Source organism: Falco rusticolus, chromosome 7 (assembly GCF_015220075.1).
Source record: "Falco rusticolus isolate bFalRus1 chromosome 7, bFalRus1.pri, whole genome shotgun sequence".
NCBI lineage: Eukaryota > Metazoa > Chordata > Aves > Falconiformes > Falconidae > Falco > Falco rusticolus.
Window position 1 is genome coordinate 45,786,880 of NC_051193.1, and position 19,731 is coordinate 45,806,610.

Genomic DNA, 19,731 nt, shown 5'->3' on the forward strand with positions numbered 1-19,731 from the left:
GAGTTCACAGTCCTCTGCTCCATTGACTGATCGACTAGGTTCCTTCCAAACAGGCTTTCTGAGTTGAAATATCTTTTTTATTTTTTTTTTTAAATGGACACAGGCAGGTGAGCAGTAAAATAGTATATTGTCACGCATGTACTCAAAGGCCAGGAAATCATGGCCCAGATGAAAAGCAGATGTAACATCCGGTCTTCCACCTTAGAGATGCACATTAACCCCTGTGTAAAGATTAAGAAATACAAAATGCTGTTAGTTTGCCATTGCTTTTCAGTTAACTGGAATAAACTTACAAAAAGGCATGGTCCATAACTTGGGTAAATATAAAGGGTTGTTTCAAAAACTGCTTGACATCCATTGTGATAAATATTGACGGTAAGCTAAGGCATGTCTTCCAAAGGAGCTGTGATCAAAAGTTTTTCATCTGATAGAAGGTATTTGCTGCCTCAGATATTTCAAACCCACGGAGCCTGCTTCAGTCTTGACCTAGAGATTTCTCCCTTAGCACTATTATTGCTGTTATGCTCTTGTATCACTCTAACATCCATAATTTTTCTAGTTGTGACCAAGCTATAGCATTTTTAACATTAGACCCATGTTACATCGCCCTCATTGACATTTTTGTCAGTTCCTAAAGTTGGTGTGTAACTATGGACCTGAGCAGCTCTCAGAGCAGTCCACAAACTTACTTTAAGTGTTGCTGCCATGGCCATTGGATCTACTGGGGCTGCGTGATTTCCACATGTATTTTCCACTCCTGGAGGAGAGCACTTGCTGCTGCTGCTTCTTACTGTTTAGCTGAGAAAAATGTGACACTGAGGTTTCACATCACCATTAATAAACTTTGCGTTGTGACTGGCACTAAAAATAGCTGGTCATGTAAATAAGAGCAGTGGTAATAGGCAGACAAACTAAAATTATATTGTGGCACCCCATTTTCATGACGGAGCTTCCAGGAAAAGCTTCTCAAGGGCAAGATTATCACACATTAAAAAAACCCAAACAACAAATAACTTGTGACGCCTGACTAACACAAATTGACTCTAGCCTGAAGACTACCAGCCACCACCATGAGAAAAAAGCTGTGGTGTTTCTCTTTCAGTGAGGCCCCTATGTTCCCAAATAGACTTTTTCTGATATGAAGCTGCTAGAAAGTCATGGTTATTTTTCAATAGTTGATGCATTTCCCTTCTCTTTCCCCAGCCTACTGAGAATACTGGAATCCCATTTTCAAGCTTTTTCTTTCCATGGACAGGAAGTGTGGAAAGTGTTATAAAAGCAAAAGCAGAGATTTTTGGCAGACCAGAGGCTTCCAGGAGCCAAGATAGCAAGAAAAAAGATCCTCAAATAGCAGATATACAGTCAAATTGCAAGAGCTGAGACGCAGAGCTGAGTTACAGTGACAGGAGTTTCCATGAGTAACGAGCCGCGTGCACAGGACGAGCCAGGACTATTGCAAGGCAAATGGAATCAAGCATCACCCGTGATGAAAGAGGGTAAAATGATCAGCTCATCCTGGGCTGCAGCACATACACGCCAACAGCTGCCCCAGCTCAGCAGCTTCACTGTAACTTACAATGGCATGGCAAAGCAATGGGGCATGGGAACCCTTTGCAGCCTGGAGCCCTTCCAAGCAAACCACCCCTTAGGGATGTCTGTCAGTGGTGGCCAAAGCAAGCGGCAGAAGCAGGAGAGATGACTGAGAGGCACCGCTATGCCTTCCCGGAGCAGGCTGGATGTGCGTCCTCTGAACCAGCACCCCGGGGAGCCAGGGAAAGGGTCCGTGGCAGCAGGCAGAGCATGCAGCTGAGGGAAAGAGCTGTCACTGCAAGGCTAGTCACAGCCCCCAGGGTCCTCTCCCTCTGCCCTCTCACAGGCCCCTGCATCCCCTTCCCATGCCACCTGCAGACAAACCCTCCCTTTTATGCTTGTTTCCCTCTACAAAAACATTCCCTCTCCAGCTTTAGGTCAGCCACCTCCTGTCACCAGGTTAAACAGCAGCAGTGACACACCAGCTGTACTGTAAACACCTCCAAAGGCAGCCTGGCTTCGGGAAGATGGAAGGACAACATGGAGAGGAGAGCAAATTCCCCAAAAAAACCCTGGTCCACAGCCCAGAAGCAGCACTTCATCTGTTACTGCCATGACGGCTCTCAGAAAATGTTTGAGGCATGAGAGAAGCCACCACACAGCACCAAACACATCACTTACTGGCACAAGATAAGTGAGCTGCTCTTCCCCTGTACTCCCCAACCCTACCAGCTATGAGAGAAAGCAAAGCTCAGCCCTGGAGAGGACAAAACTACCTCTACCCAGTACTGCAGGAGGGACTTATGGTGGTGGGACAAGTGTCCCATGGTGCTCAACTCTTCCCAACACTCCCTGCCTGCACCCACAGCTGGCTCCAGTACAGTTGAGCTGCTGGGCTTTCATTTTACAGGGCCATTGGCTCTAAATGCTAAAAATTGTCCTGGAGACTTCCTCACCTGAAATGTCAAAGGAACATTTTAGCACTAGTGCCCACCTCAGCTTGTGGTCATGGCAGGGCCTGGTGCTGGGTGATGTTCCATAGCAAAGTTTTCTCCCCAGTCCCCCCACTCTGATCCCGGGGCTGACAGACCTCACTCACCTCACAAGGCTTTTTGCAGCATGGAGACAGGACTAGAAATTGGTGGCAAGAAATGCACAGCAAGGGAAATATTTTGAGATAGGCTAAAAATAGATCTCTGACCCTGCTTGTTTATATATAGCGAGGTCTATACATGCACTTGCTGGCAGTAAGTCAGCTTAGGGGCAAAGACATCCCTGCAATGCACACCCCAATTTTGCTGAAAGAGCAAAATTTCTGGGTGCAGCTGCCAGGCAGCCCTGGAACACTGGCTCCCAAGGGCAAAGGGACAGCAAACATGGGTGCCCCATAGGAAGAGGCAGCAGCCCCTGGTGCAAAGCGCGAAGTCACAGCACACGTGGCTCCTTCAACAGCCCTGCAAGTACCTCCTTCTCCAGGACATCAGACAGGACCACATTAGGTGCACAACAGGGGACGAATCCACAACATAGGGGAGCAATACCAGTGCAGGGCTGCAGCTGAAGGGATGACTTCTGCCAGGACTTCTCCAGCACGGGACTTGTGTGGCATCCTCAGAGACCCCTTGGGAGCAGTTGCAGAGTGGGAAAGAAGGCATGGTGCTGTGCGGCAGAGATGTGGAAGGTGTAGGCCTTGCAACAGGCGTGCAAACTCCAAGTGCAAGACTTCTGGCTCATTACCAACAGCTGTGCTGCAGAAGAGCAAACCCTTTCCTTTCATCCCACTGACCCCAAAACACTCCTGTCTGGCACTTCATCCAACCCCCTGTTGCTTGGGATTTTATTCTGATAGGTCAAGACACTATCTTTAAATACCAGCCTTTGGCTTTGCATAAGACTCAGTTTCTGCTCAGAAAAGAAAACATGTTTCTAGTCCTCCTGTGTACAGAAAAGTGCTTGAGACTATTGACCTAGTTGCACCCAACAGGATGCAGGCTGTATCTGGAAAAAAGAAAAAGGAACCAAAATGCATTCTTCGTTTAGTCTCAAAATTTTTCTGCACATAATTCATGTCTTTCCCAGCCTGGAGTTATGGTTGAGCAGGCAGGGGCAACCAGGGCTGATTGCCTCCAAGTCCTCTATGCAGAAGTGAACCAGGTGCTTGATCTTGTTACATCAGGATACTGCTCTGCTAAGCCTGCATCTAAAGAGCAATCCTCGCTTTTGCCTTAGGCCTCTTAAGCCCTCCATGTGCCCACGGTATTAAACGCACCAGAAGAATTGCTTTTAAAAAGTCAACCCGATTATAAATCTCAAAGGACAATTCAAAGCCCTGTACCCTTCCTCAATACTACATTTCCTATAAGGTGTATACCATAGACCTCCATTGGCTGAGACCAGGCCCGGTGTCATAAACACCTCTTGATATGCTTATGAGGTCCAGGATCTGGAGCTGTTTTTGAAATCATCTCCCTCCTCTGTGATGCTTTGAGCAGCCATGAAAGGCTTAAATAGTTGTGCAGTCTGCCTCACCACCAGCTCCCCACAGGCTGCTGCTGCGCTAAGACACGGTTGCACAGTTAGCAGCAAGCAGGGCTACGCTCACCAGTAGCCCAGTTGCATGGCAATGCCGAGCTCCAAGGTGTCTTCCCATCCACAGACAGGCACAGTCTAGAATTAGGTTCCCAGGGCTTACTTTACAAGACAGGGAGGTTGTTAGGGTAGCAGCAGAGCAAGCTGGAAGTCAGCTAAAGTAGCTAGTAGGAGTGGCCAAGAGAAGGGCTTAGGTGGCAGCCTCTGGGCTGAGAGCAGCAGGTCTCTCACTTCAGGACCGTGAAGCCTGAGACCCTGCGTAGGGTGACAAATCTGGCCACAGAGCTGGAGCCAGGGGCTCTGCAGTCACCTTCAGCTACACTGCCCTCCAGGATGTGGGGGGGACCAGGTTTATTCCCCAGAGTAAGGACTGGGCACAACCGTTCATTTCTGTCCCTCCAAAGGTTAATGCTCTGTCCGCTGGACAGGCATATAAAATGGCATACAGATGCCATTGTTTAGGGACATTTATCTGAGGTCTATTCTAGGAGACCTGGCCTGAGGACAGTTATGGGGTCAGGCCAGTCCTCTCTGAGACTTCAGCCAGCACTGTTGGGCAGGCAGCCAGAAACTTGATTGCCATCACTAGCTGAGCATCTATAGGTTTAAGCTGGAATGATTGCAACACTTTAATGTTGGGTACAGAATCCTAAAGACATGGTGGGTCCTCTTTGGGTTTAAGCCTTCAGAGCTAGGAAGTGCTGGCTTTGGGGTGGATGTTCAGCCTTAGCTTTTCCCTCTGAGCTCTGGTAGTACAACAGATTCAATATCTGGTATTGACATGACTAACTTCACTGCCTGAACTAAGCAGATACCCAAATGGAAAATGCATAAATAAAATAAAAAGGAAAATGTATTTTTTAAAAAACACATACATAAAATTAATATAGATCTATCCTAAATATTGCATTAAATTACTAAATAACAGCTCCTGGACCCAGCTGGTTCTGGGATCCTGTTTTCTGAGGCTATGCCCTAAGTAATAAACCCACCCAGAGCTGAGCAAGCTGGAGTGTTCCACACCTGCAGCATGGCTCTGTCACAGCCCTGCCAGTCAGTCCAGGGGAAGCAAGAGCCACTCTCCTTTGACCACAGTAGCCCTAAGAGGTCTGTAGAGCCCCAGAACCACACTGAAAGCTTCTGCCACTCTGCACAGCTGTGGGCACAACCACTGCCCACTCATGTACCTCACGCTGATGTGTAGGAGAGCTTGCCAAGATTATACAGAATACATCCCTAATGTGCAGTACAATTCCCCTTTGCTGGTTATACAGGCAAGGTCCACTGGTCCAAACAGATGACTGCCTTACCTGAAGGTTTTACTGGTCCATGGATAGATCCATCCTGTCTTGGACCTCCTGTCACACCAGTCCAGAGCAAAGCTCTTCTACTGCAGGCTGGTCCCCCATGGAGAGTGTGATGTGCTTCAGACTGCATTGCCTCTTTGCTAAATATCAGCACCTCCTGGGAGTTGTTTACATGATTGGCTTCCTACTTAGGAGAAAAGCCCTGGATCAGACTCGTGGAAGAACTGCACCCAGCCCCAGCCTGCTCCCCCAGGTTCATGCCCAGCAGGCAGGACACCAAGGTGCATCAAGTGCGTCCATTGCCACGGTCAGGCTCAAGTCTCCTGGGAAAGGAAGCATGCGGGCAGGGAGGGGGAGCCGTGCTTCCCACGCATGCATAGACTCTGGCAGAACCAAGAAAAACCGTTAACCACATCCCTCATCCCATCACAAAAGCCTCTCTGCTGACCCCCTCGTTAGGAGTCTGAAGCAAGGCCCCAGTGAGAAGCAGCAGCCATAGGTCTGCCATGCAGTGTCCTGGCTGCGCTTTTGTGCTTCAGAAGCCAGTATTTGGTTTTATTGCTAAAGATACAAAGATATGTGGGCTACCACTGCATGGAGAGCATTTTGTTCTTTGCACCAATCGATAATCGGCAAGCGAACAGAAATCCCTCTTCTAAAAGCCTTTTTGGATCCCCGTCTGCTGGAACCAGATATGTGAGGAGCTGAGGGTTTATACGTTTGGTCTCCAGGGAACAATGCACAGAGGGAGAGCTGCCAGCCATTAAACAACAAAGCCAGGTCGCTGGGACACACAGAAAGGATTAACAAGCACCATTTATCTTTTGGATTTCATTTGCCATTCCTTGTCCCCCGAGAGCTTACTGCAAAGGAAGCCTGACCTCAGCTCAGATACATACACCTCAGAAAGCGTGGGGAGCACAAAGTGGGTCTTGAAGCAGGCTCAGCATTGTGACCAAGGGTGAAGCAGGTAACAGAGGACACTTGCACGTCTATTACCATGCTGTCCATCTGTACAGCAAGACTTCCAGGGCCCAGCCTGCCCTTCCTAGTTCTTCCATGGCCTGATGTTATCGGGCATCACCTTTTTTCACAGTGTCGCTTGTGGCTTCCCTAGGATCTAGAGCAGTACCAGCTTCCACAGCTTGTCACAGGCTCAGCATTGCTGGGTACCAATTGTCAACAAAGATTCCCACAATCCCAGTCTTTGTAACATTCACCCCTATCTTCCTTTAATCTTATACTTTGTTTTTCTGCCTCAGCCTTCCTGATGGGAGACAGAAAGGAAAAGACAGCTCTGATACCTTCAAGTGGCCTCCAGCAAGAAACCTTCTCAAAATGGTCAGTTTTGGGGGGAACAAATACCACTTCCCTCACCTGGCCCTTCCAACCTCAAATATTTGAGCACCAACCATCAGTACCCCAAAATACCATAAGATAAAGCTGCTCTGACTTTGTTTCATGGGAGAGAAGCAGAGCAGTACACAGGTGATTGTGCTAAAAACAATACATTTGAGGTTCCTGTTCTTTATTTTCCAGCTCAAGAGCCTTAAATGCATTCACTCACACCTCCAGTTTTCCTCCAGGGCTGAGAAGGCTACTAAGAGCCCCCTGCACACTCAGCCTTGTCCTTGACTTGCTTGTCCTTCCCCTGCTGCAGCATGTAGCTGAAGTATGAGGAGCCTGGGGTGAAACCTTGGCTCACAAGCGTGATGTGAAAAGCCCTGACCTCCTGCCTCAGCCTTGTCAGACGTAACAGTAATAAGCAGCTGAGCGAGCAGGAGCTCAGCCCACTCGGGATGCTGTGTCTCAGCAAAACCCACTTGAATCCCTCAGTTTATTACATGGTCACTGCAAACTCCCAGCACAAAAGAAGACCCCTAGAAACTCCCTTCTCTCCCAGCCAGCCTGGAGAGACATTAAACCAGAGCCTTAGGGTAAGTCCTTGTGAGACTGCAGCTGAAACACAGTGAGCACAAGCCAAGAACAAGCAGTCATGATTTGAGGGCTATTTGTGCTCTTTTTACAGCTTTCCGTTTTAAGGACAACAAGCGCTTGTGTTGTGTGTTATTCATAGGCCCCTTCTCAGCAAGCCAAGGGCTGGTTTTGACTTGTCAGAAGAGCCTCTCAGGGCTCCTGCCATTAATGGCAACCACCTTTGCCCTCTGGTTGTCACTTCACCATGGCTGGCCAGCTAATCCTACGCTAATTGTCACTTACTAGTGGAGGCATATGCGGTATTCAGAGACTGAGAAACCAGAGGCTATTTTCCACACACCTGTTAGCCACCAAAGTGTCATAGAGTCCCATCTCTAAAATACTGGCGGCATTTCAGTTTGAGGTCTGCCTTCTACACACTGGCCATCCCCAAGAGCCTTGCCACTCCTGTCTTTCAGCCAGTGCCAGAGACTGTGGTTTCCTCCACACAGAGAGGTTTTCAGTGAGATGTGCAGTGCGAGGTTGCAGCTTGCATGTAGCTTGATGTGTGCTGCATAGGGCACACATGCTCTTCTGGATTTACACACAGAAACACATGCAATTCGGCGTGCAGGGCATAAGCTAAGCGCACACACTTCTGGACAGCGTGTGGAGCTGTGCGTGTGGTTCGGGTAAATATTGACGCAACAGTTTTCTCAGCGGTTCGGTCTGGCCACAGCAGCCCCAGACTACAAGGAGTCTTTGTGTTCAGCTGGCAGCTCTCACTGCAGCAGGGGCCAGCTGAAGCAGCTCCAGCAGGACAGCCACCCAGCAGCAAAGCTGGGCTGGAGGCAGCCTCGGCCTCTGCAACTTCTCTCATGGAGCTGCTTGTCCAGCTCGTCTTTTACTGGCCACTTTGGACAGTTGTATTCTTTGAAAGACAAACCCTGTGCCATGAGGACACATTTTGCATTCAGTATACACCTGCAGTGCCAGGGTAAACAAAGCTGTGGGTTTGTGTTTGGTGTGCTTGAGCAGGAGGTGCATGTGATGTGCTGGGTTTGTGTTTAGCACACGCATCTGTAAATCATGGATAAACTAACTGAGAGCGCTTTGTGGTAGGTTGTTTCCCGTGTTTTACAAGGTCTGTGTCCAGGTGGGTGTTCGGGTGTGTTTGCGGGTGGCTGGACAGTCTCCAAGGAGTTGTAACGCTTGAGAGCAGCTGGGGCTGGGACTGTATTAACTATGCTAGATGAGCAACACAGAAAGGTCAGAGTTTTTCCTGAGTTTTAATCAGGTTAAAGCATCCCCAAAGGCAGGTAGGGCTGAGGCACACTGGGCTTAGATGTCTGCACTGGAAGACACTAACGGGAACTGTGGCCCAGCAGCTCATGAGCAAGCAACGTGCACCCTCAGGACAGAGAAGTGCTTGTGCCACGGGCTGCTCCTGCGCTCACACAGCCTCCCGTAAGGCATCAGCCCCCCTGCCTTTTGCCAATAAGGGAGCCCTAACACTTTTCTGTTATAGCAGCATGAAATAAAAAGCCTTAACAGTGTTTTTTCAAGTCTGAAGACTCTGACAGAAGTGCTTGAACAGTTCTTTCAGGAGCGACTGAAAAAGTTACCTCAGCCCGCGGCCTCTGCTGATGTGTGGCTGTACGGTGTGGCTGCACACATTTTCTCCCAGCCCTCTGCCATCACACCCAGCTCTGTTCACCAGGCCTGAAATCAACAGCAGCAATTAGACAGAAAAAGTGGAGAAAGCAGTCCCTTCCTGAAAATGTCACTCTCTCTGGTGAAAGAAACAAAAGCAGAACATTTTGAAAATTTGGCTTTAGCTGTCACTTGCGCATCTCCTGCTGCCTTTCTGCCCTGGCCCCCCCAAAATGTTCTGCCACCCCCCTACCTCACCAGCACCCTTCCTGGGAGCACTGCCTCACCAGCCCTGTGCATCCCCATGGATCCCCAGGGCCAGGGGGAGATACCCTCACCCAACCCAGCAGAGAGAAGGGCAGTGTCAGGCCCCCAAGCTACACAGAACAGGCAAAATCAGATTTTTCCAGTTTTAATCAAAAGCAAGTATTTAAGCTGGGCAAAGAAGACTCAAGACAGCAGAAAAAATAAACAAGTAATTTCCTGACCAAAAAAAAAAAACCCCACAGCATTTTGTCAGGAAATACTTACTTATTCATATTTTTAATTAATTCATCTATGTGGTGTGGCAGTCAGAGATAGAAGGAGAGATCTCCATAATACATCAAGCATGATGTAGAGGCTTTCACAGGCACGCACAAGGTTAAGTAAGTGGCAGGCTTGATTCTGACTGAGGCTGCATCAGGGGAATCGTGAAATGAGGCTGGAGATGGGGAGAGAAGCCTTACCCCTCTCCAGAGCACAGGCATCCCTCACCCAAGCTGCCTTTGTGATGCTCTCACCGCGTTAGGTATGATGGAGGATGTTGGCCAAAGTGTGAGGTAGCCAGGACACATCAATGAGAGCTGCTTTCAGATCAGTGCCACCAACAAGCAGAGAGAGATGGTAAAAAAAACACTTGTTTTGAGAACTGTGGTGTCCTTACAAGCTGCTAAGAAGGAGGCCAAGTCTGACAGCTGTCCCACTTGAGCATGCATCAGGCCAAGAGAGATAGCAAACGGAAAACGTGAATCCGCTGGGGTTATGGAGACAGGCAGTCACTGGGCTGTAAATCAGCATTGCAAGCTCAGGGAAGATTGGGGAGAAGCAGGCAGGCAGTGCAAACACTGAGTAGAGTTACACCTTTCTGTGAAGTTTGTTCACTTTGGGATAATGGCGAGAAAGAGCAGAACATTGTGTGATGGATGCGGTGGGAAGAGGTGCTCTGCTCGGAAGGCTCGGCACTGCTTCCTTGGGGCAGGTTTTGTTCAGCTGAGAACACTAACAAACCAGAGCTGCACAAAACAAAATGTACTTGGAGAAGGCTGAGCTAAACATTATGTCAACCGTATTTATATTTCGAGGATCACAGCTGAAAGAGGCCGCTTTCTGTGGGCTGGACAGCGTATACTCCTTTAATGACCCAAATCTGGTGTTTCACAAGGACACAATGGCAGGAGGTGTGAGAAAATGGTCTCCAAAAGTCCTGAGTCCTGAGCCCTTCTCTTCACACAGCCCTGCTGATGTGCAGGGGCTGAACTGGAGCAGCTTGGGAGGAGCTTGGCACATAGCTCCTGGCCTGCAGTGAGCCCAGCAAAGTCCAGAGGAACAAGCTCACTGCAGTCTGGCCTGGCCAGTTTTCCTTATGCCCCTCAGGTCCATCATGGTCTCAAGATGTTCACAGAGGACATGGCAGCAGGCCTCAGGCCACAGAAGCCTTAAGAATGGGCAAGATCCAGATGGCTCCCAAGAGCCAGTGGATGGGCAAGGGAGCCCTGACGTTTCCTTGCTTTAACAGTGTTTGTTTTTTTTTTATCTGAACAGTATTAAAAAAAAAAAAAAAAAGCCTGAAGGACCTGTCAGAGCAAACAGTTCTTGCAAGAAAGTCAGCAAGACCTCCTGGCCCCAGTGGTTTCTGTAGAGAATCCTGCCCCTGGTGTGCCAGGGACCACTGCAACAGTGGCAGCCTTCCTCTTCAGCCTGCCTCCTGCTCAGATGGTCCCGGTCCTCTGAGACCACAAGTCTCTGCTAAAGCCTGAGGAACAGCAGGCACAGGTCTCCTGGGGGAGCCAAGCAAGGAGAGGACTTGGAAAGCTCTGGGCAGGAGAGTCCATTAGGCACAGCAACACTGGGACCCTCTCCAGAGTTTCACTGGCCTGGTCAAGCCCAGCAGATAAGCAGCAGGAAGCACGTCAAACCAGGCTGTGAGGATCAGCCAAGACCTTGCACATGTGTATGAGTTTGTTTGTGTAGGAAGTGGGGGCATCACACCGTGACAAGAGCTTTCAGCCCATTGTACGTGAGCTAGGAACATACTCGATAAAAATAGACACTGCACATTTGGTAACAGCAGGGGAAAAGCACAATCCCAGCTTTTCACATACAGTCCCAGTCTACCTGTTATTGTTGTCTGGGCTCCAGCAACAAACCCTAAGCCAGATTTCTGGGGTGATTTATTCCTCACTCAGTATAATTCCATTTATTGAGTGGAGTTACTTAGTCATTGCAAAATTTGGCCCAATTTTCTAATCATGCCCCCTGAAATGTTAACCCTACAGCCTGTGAAAATAACCATTTTCTCTAGTGAGACCAACATGGCATTTGGAAAGGAACCATATGTTGGCACTCAACTTCTGCTTTATTTAGATATGTTCTGGAGGTGGTGCTGATGCTCACTTTAAGATAAGTCTCCAAGTGCCTACGCAGGAATTGAGCACAGGATAGGAGATAAAGCTCACGTCCATATGGACACAGACATGGGAGGACAAGGACAGAGATCTTTGTTTTCTGCTTATAAAGCTGAATTTCCAACCACTTGAAACCAACCAACGCAGTCAGCACACACACCACACACACAAATGTATGCACTGGGCACAGTATCGCTGTAGGGCAGAGAGGGACTGCACAGGGACACGAAGCCTCTCGCCTCAGCCCACCTGCGCTGATGCCCTGCCAGCTGGCTGGTCAGTGCAGCAAGCCTTGGAGGGGCCTGCCTGGCTCCTAACAAAACCTTCCCTCAACCTCGGGCATAACACAGCATCTATGCAGCAAACACTACAACCCCAAACTCCTCTATCTGTGGCAGGTATCAATAATGCTCTTGGAGGGACCACACCAGTGCTTGCTTGCTGCTGGAGACCTGGGGCTGCATGGGGAAGGGGCTGTTGCTCAATGACAGCCATGAGGACTGCCCCAGCCCAGACCTGCCTCGGGAGCATTGGCAGGGGATCAGCACCCCTGTCCTGCTCTTGCTCTGCCCAGACAGGCAGCTGTGGGGTCGCACTCGGGACAGGACTGGAGCTGGACTTTGCCCCAGAGCAGCTCAGGCAGCCAGCACAGCTGGGCAGCAGCCCAGGGGTGCCCAGAGGCTGTGGCTGGTCAGATAAAGGTCCCTCATCCTGGTTGCAACCACGGCCATGTGCACAGGCTGCAGGGAAGCACCAGTGCATCACCTGGGAGTGCCTGCCTGGCTTTGGACACCTGTGGTTTGGGGAGCTACTGTCCCCCATGCGATCATTACTAGCTCTGCATAAACATGTCTCCTAGGAATTTGCCTAATTCCATTTTGAGTGGGCTAGTCCTTTTGGCATCCACAACATCCTCTGACAGTGAATTGTGCGATTCTGTTATTCATTGCACAAGAAAAGTATTTCCTTTTGTTTGTCTTAAAACTACTTTCCAATAACTTGTATGCTGCTTCGGCTCTTGTATTGTCAGAAACAATTAAGAAGCTTCTCACTGATCTTCACAAATTCTTCATTAATTCCTGCATCTGCCTCCTATCTTCTGATTTTTCTTCCCAGACAAACAACTCTCTTACATTTCTGTTAAACAGCAGTAAATATAGATACCTTTAAAAAAAAATAAATGAACTAGACCTAAACAGAATATTCAAGATACCAGAGCACTGTCATTTTAGACAGCTGTCAGATTAGGATTTTTGTTTTGCTCTCGATTTCTTTCCTGGTAATTGTCATCATTCTCATCACTTAATCGTTCCTGAGTAGCAAGTTGACTGGAGACTATCCCCAGTGACTCCAGCACCTTTCACCACCAATAATTGCTGCTTTCAAATACTTCATATTGAATATATAGTCAAGTATACATCATTTACAGTGTTGCAGAGTGGACTTAGCTTTTCTGACATTGCCTTATCCTCCTTGAGTATTCACTTTAGTCTCTGTTCAGCCAGAGGGCCAAAGACTTTCTAGAGAGCTTCTTTTTTTCAATGTGTTTGCAAAAGCTTATAGCAGAAGCTTCTAGCCTTTTACAAGCCATTCTTCAAGATCTTTTTTTAAGCATGTCTTATTATGATTTCACATTTAACATCCCAGTATTTATGATCCTTTCTGTTTTCCCCCTTTGGACATGACTTATGCTTTTTGCAGGATATCTTTTTACTTCTAATAATATTCTTTAATCTAGTATTTAACTATGCTAGCTATTTTTATTCTTTTTGAAAAGTCTTTCTGGTAGTTAAATTTATCATGGACTCCTAATATCCAGGGCCTAGATATCTGCAAGCCTTTTTTACTCTTTTGACTTCTTTTCATTTTCATCCTTGAAGCTAAGGCTTTGTAGTAGAGGAGGGGGGGAGGAAGAGTTTCACCCTACAGAACCATGATATTTGAAGGCTTGATTATCTCTATTACAAAGTGCCTTCTCGTTGCATCTGTATACTCCTTGAGCTAAATCAAGAGCTCCCTGAGGCTTGTAGGTGCTCAGACTTTTTGCTCTAGGAAAGCACTGTTTATAGTACCAACAACACATAGCATCACCATCATGCCCTTTTGTAATATTTACTGGGTCTGTAATGAGGTTAGGTGAAATTTCTTGTTATTGCTTTGTTGGTTACCTTTGTACACTCTCTCCATCAGAACAGCTCGCCCATTTCAGTATCCCCTCTGGGTGCTCACTTTTGCCACCCTAGTCATATGCTGGTCCTACAGAGGCATGACATCTCTGCCTGTAAGGACTTGCTGGCACTATTTACTTAGCTATGTTGTTTAGCTCAGGTATTTCTTCCAGATAAAGTGTTGCTTCTTTTCTGGCTGACCTACTCAGCCATCACGTACTTTGATGTCCTACTGCTCAGCTCCTTCCCACTCAGTTCCTGAAACAACCACATTTCAGCTCAGACACAATGCCACCCACCCTCTTCTCTCAGATGCTCATGTGAAGCCCTCTTTTTTCCCTAATCCAGACTCACATTCATGCTGACAAAATAAGCCCTTTTCTAATGGAGAAATGCTATGGGATCCCGGCACGGCAGGAGGAGGAGAGCCACCAGGCTCCGGTTCCTGAGCAAAAGGATGGGACACCAGAGAAGCCCAGTAATGTGTAAATACCATTCATCAGCTTTCTTGTCCTGAAACCCTAGCACAGATCACCAGCAAGTGGCAGGACACTTTTTCCTCCCCAGTTCCCAGAAGTATCTTCTGAGCAGCAGAAAGTCTGTGTGTGTCCATGTCCCTGAAGCGCAGGTGCCTTTGGTCAGCCAGGGGCTGCACGCAGCCTCTGATGGGTGACACAGGCAGTCTGGACCGGCGGGGCTCAGGCTCTGCGTGGGGCTCTCCGGCAAAGCAGAGTCTCCTTCTTTGGCACAGGTGATCTCACCAGACAGCTGTAAGTTTTATAAACCATGACATTACACTGCTGGGCATTTGTCCCCTGAATAAATCCAAGTCCTCTCCATTCATCAACCAAACGCATCTCCCGTGGCTGCAAAGCGACAGACCTCCACCTGCAGGGATTCACACACCAAGCCTCATCAACTGTCCGCTCTCCTGCAGGGAAACTGAGCTCCAGAGAGAAGCAGCTTGTGCAGGGCCATGCAGTGCACCAAGAGCATCAGGAACGGCACTCATTCCCCTAACTCTCCACCTCTCCCTGCGAGCACAAGACTGTTTTCTGACCCCTAACAAGCAGGAGCGCCAGCTGCCAGCACCCTGCTCTGAGCCCCAGAGCACCTTCGCATCTAAAACGAAGTAGAAATTTCAGCGATCCTGCCACTTCCCCTGCTTTGCCTGCTTCCTTGCTTCATCCGTATGGTAAAAATACATAGGAACATTTTATCCAGGAGTACACACACACATAGACACAACCATAAAATGAATAACTAAACTCCTAAAGCTAGTGGATTGGCCATTTCGGGTTGATTTTCTGGGAAAAGGAGGAGTTGGTCGATAACTCTCATTTTTATTTTGGGAAACAAACAAAAATGTCACATAAAAATGTCAATATGCTTCAGAACTAGAAAAAGCAGGCAAAACTTCAACTCATTCTGTTGGATCCCAAGGGTGTGTAAACTCAGGGTGCTACTAATGGAAGCTGATTAAAACCAGGCTCTCTTGTTTGCCTTCTTAGGCAGGCAGGCCACATCCAAATTCACTCTAAGGCTGAGTGTTTTTGTCTTCTTTCTTTTTCTTTCTTTCCTTCCTGCCTCTCCCTTCTCCCTGCACCATTTGGTTCTGCTCCAGCAGCTCCATTCCCAAGCAATCCTAATTCAGCTGCCTCTCTAGGAAGTGACAGAGCTGTGTCCTTCCAGGTTTTGATGCTTCTGCATCTTTTTCACTCCTTCAAAACCTGACCATCCAGCCTGCCTTCAAAGCACAGAGTACCCTGGAGCTGTGCGGGTCACCATGGTACCACATCTGATGAAAGCCCTCTGCATGCATTCCCAGGTGATAAATGCCAACCACACGCAGTTGAAATGCATCCAACACAGCGTAACAGCAAATGTTTAACAGTAAGCACGAGCAATAACCTATGCTTCCGATGCTGCTTTCCTTCTGTTTGCTTTTACATAAGGAACAGTGGAAAAACCACATTACCTCCCTGAATTTCCCCTGAAATATTCAAGTCAGCAGAGTGCAGGCTCCCTCAGACATCAGAGGTTGTTGTGAAAAGAGACTGAAATGGATCTTTAATGATTACGGTCAGGACCTCCAAATACTTCTCAAAGGGAAAACACTGACTTGCCAGAACCCAAGATTAAAAGTAACAAGCATATAAACATCCTTCACATGGTTTTGTATTAGCCAAGAGCCATTTCACAAGCAAGCTGTGTTCTCTCCCTCCCTCTCCCCCTTCTTGCCAGTCTTCTTCCCTCCTGCCCAAGAAAGGTCATTTTCTTCACAGCGAAGAAAAAAAATAAAAAATCTTCCACAACAGAGTTTTAAATCAAGCCAAGGAAGAAAACTTCCCTTTCACCAGATCCTAATAAAAAACTTCAACTTTTTCAATGCAAATATTTCCAAACAAAGAATCTCTGTTCTGGACAGAGTCGTAAATTATCATGGTAGATCTTATTTCATTTGAAATCAGACCCAGGCAAACCTCAGTTTGGTTTCAAAGAAAGTCTTCCGCAGTTTCATATTGGTATGGACTCACAGAGGAGCCAAAAGAAAAGCCTCCTCCCCTCTTGCTCCAGCTCCCCCAGCCTCTGCCCATCACTGCCACCAGCTCCCACTCTATCTAGGAGCAGGGAACAGATGACCCAACCAGGCAAGGGCATATCATCCACACTGCTTCTAAAGCACAAGGATGCTTAAACTTGTGCAATGTTGCATGAAGCCTCAGAGTATCCTGGGTGTCACAGAGCAGGGGAGCAATGGCTTGGACATTTCAAGCCAGTCCAGAAACATGCTCAGCAACATCAGCAAATAGCATGAATACTCAAGGGGCAAATCCAGATAAATTCCAGAGCACAGCTGGACCAAAGCCAGTTTGACACCAGTGCAGCCAAAATCGGGATCTGACCCCATGGTATTTGTAACATGCCATGGCATTTGCTAACACTGTAGTCATAAGTGCATAATTACCAAGCTGACATGTTTAATCGTCTTAAAGCTGATGTTCTGGCACAAATAACGGTTACACGACTCTGACACCGCAGTTATTGGTTATGCAGGAAGTATTTCCTTCTCCCCTGGTACCAGTTAAACTAATTGCACTGTCAATAAATATCTGGAGGTGCTTTGCTCTACAGTCAAGAGCTGGGCTGCTCTGTTAGCAGCGCTCACTCTAGAGTAGATAGACCAGCCACAGGGAGACACATGCATGTACATGTGATGAGATGCTGTTTGGGAATTAATTTGTTCCCACAGTTAATTAATTCCCCCAAGTTCAGCCACCTGACTTCAGGTGGCTACTCAAGTGGAAGACCATGTACTACTTCTTGATAAAGCCTGCAGGGTTGACCTGGCAACCTCTCCATACTGTGCAATGGCCTCCTACTTGAGGAGAAGATGAGTTCCTCTTACTTGTGTTATTACTGGACACCTGATTATTTTCTGCTCAGGATGTAATCTTGCACCTTGACAGCTTAAGAAATAGCCCTAAAGTTAGAAGCCAGGCTTGCTGAAGCACTGTGCACAGCTTGCACGCTCTGTTTAAGATGGCTGTGAGAAGCTAAACTGCAAATCTAGGGCGCTGGTGCATCACTGCACAGACAGCCTGAGCTCTGCTCAGGGACTTCAGGCTATCTGCACCTCCCCAAAGTTTTTTTTCCCCACAGAAATGCAGGCCCCATGTACAAAAGACTGCTCAGGCTGAGCCATGCGACAGGAGCTGAGGTTCAAAAATGGCTAAAAGCAGCCTGGAGAGCCATGCTAATTTCTGGTGGTGGCTTCAAAAGCCCACACCTAAGGCCAGGGGCCACAAAGGCTGAGGGCCACACGCTGCCAGGGAGCTACAACCCCGCAGAGGGCAGCCAGCAAACCGCTGGCACGGCTAACGTTAACGTTTGAAAAACCACAGCAACCAGATTTGATAGAGCTCGCCTGTCGGCCTCTGTTACGCAGCAATTTATTCAGGGTCAGCATAACAATTAAATAGGTTTTGTGGTTTGTCCTATGGTTCTGCTGTTACTCTGGAGGTTAGATAACAGCGGTCATGTGGTGTTCCTTACCCAGGGCCGTGTCCCGCAGTCTGTCCATCACGCTCTTGCAGAATCAGACCCACAGCACTGGTAAGGGTCAGGAGACATGTCGTCATAAACCAGCTCCTAAAGCAAACGGGTTCTCAGGATCCCAGCACAGAAACCTGCAGGAATCACAAGCACCTTCTCCCATTTGTTCCTGATAACAGCTACACTCTGAAGAATCCCTGGTGGGTCACTGGAAACTCAGAGATGAGAGAGGTCATCCAACAGCAGAAGGAGAGGAGACTGTGCTCAGTCCCTTGAAGTAGACACTAAATTGCAACCAGAAATCCCCCAGGAATTACTAAGTTGAATTTAAGTAAGATGTTTTGGAGAAAAAGCTGAAAAAGCTTGTCCATAAGATGCACAGAGACGATTTTTTTTTTTCCCCCTGATGCTAGGAGAGTGATGATACTGCACCATACAGATACCCTCTACACTTGTCAGGCCAACAACAGAAGAAGTAGAGGTACAGACCCACCACACCAGCACGGGTAGCTTTAAATTAATGCAGCATTTCAACACGTGCAAAGGGGAAAAATGCCGACGATCTCGAAGGGGACTGGACAAAACCAGGAAGACAATGAAAGAATTGCTTTCAAGTTCAAGCTTTTACTCACCCCACCAGATGCTCCTCTTGCTGCAGAGGATAGGATGATTTACACATGAAGTGATATCAGAATAAACTGCAGGTCCCATTGAAGACACATTCTGCTGTGTGATTTCCTGTGATAAGGAGAAATAGGGCTGAAGGCCACCCTGGGGTGCTCAGTCTCCCCTCTGCCCTGAGACCTGTCTTTCTGCGCCATGAGCGTGTGGCTCTCAGCTCCTTCCTGTGCAGACGCAGAATGCTCGTGCCTACTCACTACCATGCGGAGCACCACTGTAAGTGGCATCTGCTGGATGCTTTTAAGCTGTGAATTGCTGAAAGGAAATGCACAACCCACATCTCAAGCCTAGGTAGTGGGTGACAGACTTAAAACCCTTTGATATAGTCATTACCCTCAATAAAGTGAATTTAATAGGTCTTCCTGCAATCCTTACAGGATAGATGGCCATGATGCTAAAACCCGCTGCAAGAGAAACCTTCAAAATTAGCAGCACAGGAAGACTGGAAGGGAGCTTTATTTTTCCAGCTGCATTCAGGAGGGCCTCTCCAGGACAGAACTAAAACACCCTGGCTTTTCACCCTTTTGCCTGAATTGTAACTGCTTGGAGATAAACACTAGCCTATCTTTAGCACTGGCATCTCCCATGTTATTCGTTTTTGAGATGGAGCAGAAAAATGTTAACAAAGAACAGTTGAAGGGAAACATTTTTTCAGCCTAACCACTGGAATATGGCTTTTTCTCAAATGTTATGCTACAGGAGATTCTCAAACCCTCTTTGTCCTCTGTGTTAACATTTGGGTCTTGAAACAGACAAGGGACCATGGCTATTTTCCCCCTTCCAGGAAGCCAGCGCTCTGCTGCTGGCTGGCATAAGCACAGCCTCCTGTGCCTCCTGCGTGGTGGCCGCGCAGCTGCACGCTAAAGCAGGGATGGGAAGGACCAAGGTAAATGGCCTGCTATTAGTCCAGCTGCTAAACAGAAACAATGAGTGGGGAAGAGGATCATGTGCTCGCAGCCGCTTGAAGCTACTGCACACTTTGTATATCATGGGGATTTGTACCAGAGCTGACAGCAAAGCAAGACTAAAAAGTAGCCTGAAACCTGCAGTATGGGGAGGATGGATACAGTCTCTGGAGATCCTTTATGGAGCTCATTAGCCCGCTGTGTATGCTATGCAACATTTAAGCACATGGCTACAGAGTTCCCACAGATGTTTCAAACC

General features: G+C 47.9%; 1 long non-coding RNA gene across 1 annotated transcript; it reads right to left on the minus strand.

The window, feature by feature from the left end:
* Positions 1-696: 696 nt before the first annotated feature.
* Positions 697-18,689, minus strand: LOC119150654. The gene is made up of 5 exons (XR_005105172.1): positions 18,519-18,689; positions 17,887-18,020; positions 8,969-9,065; positions 5,430-5,610; positions 697-798 (listed from the first exon to the last, which is right to left on the minus strand). It is a non-coding gene; the product is annotated as an uncharacterized LOC119150654 (long non-coding RNA).
* Between the last annotated feature and the right edge of the window lie 1,042 nt (positions 18,690-19,731).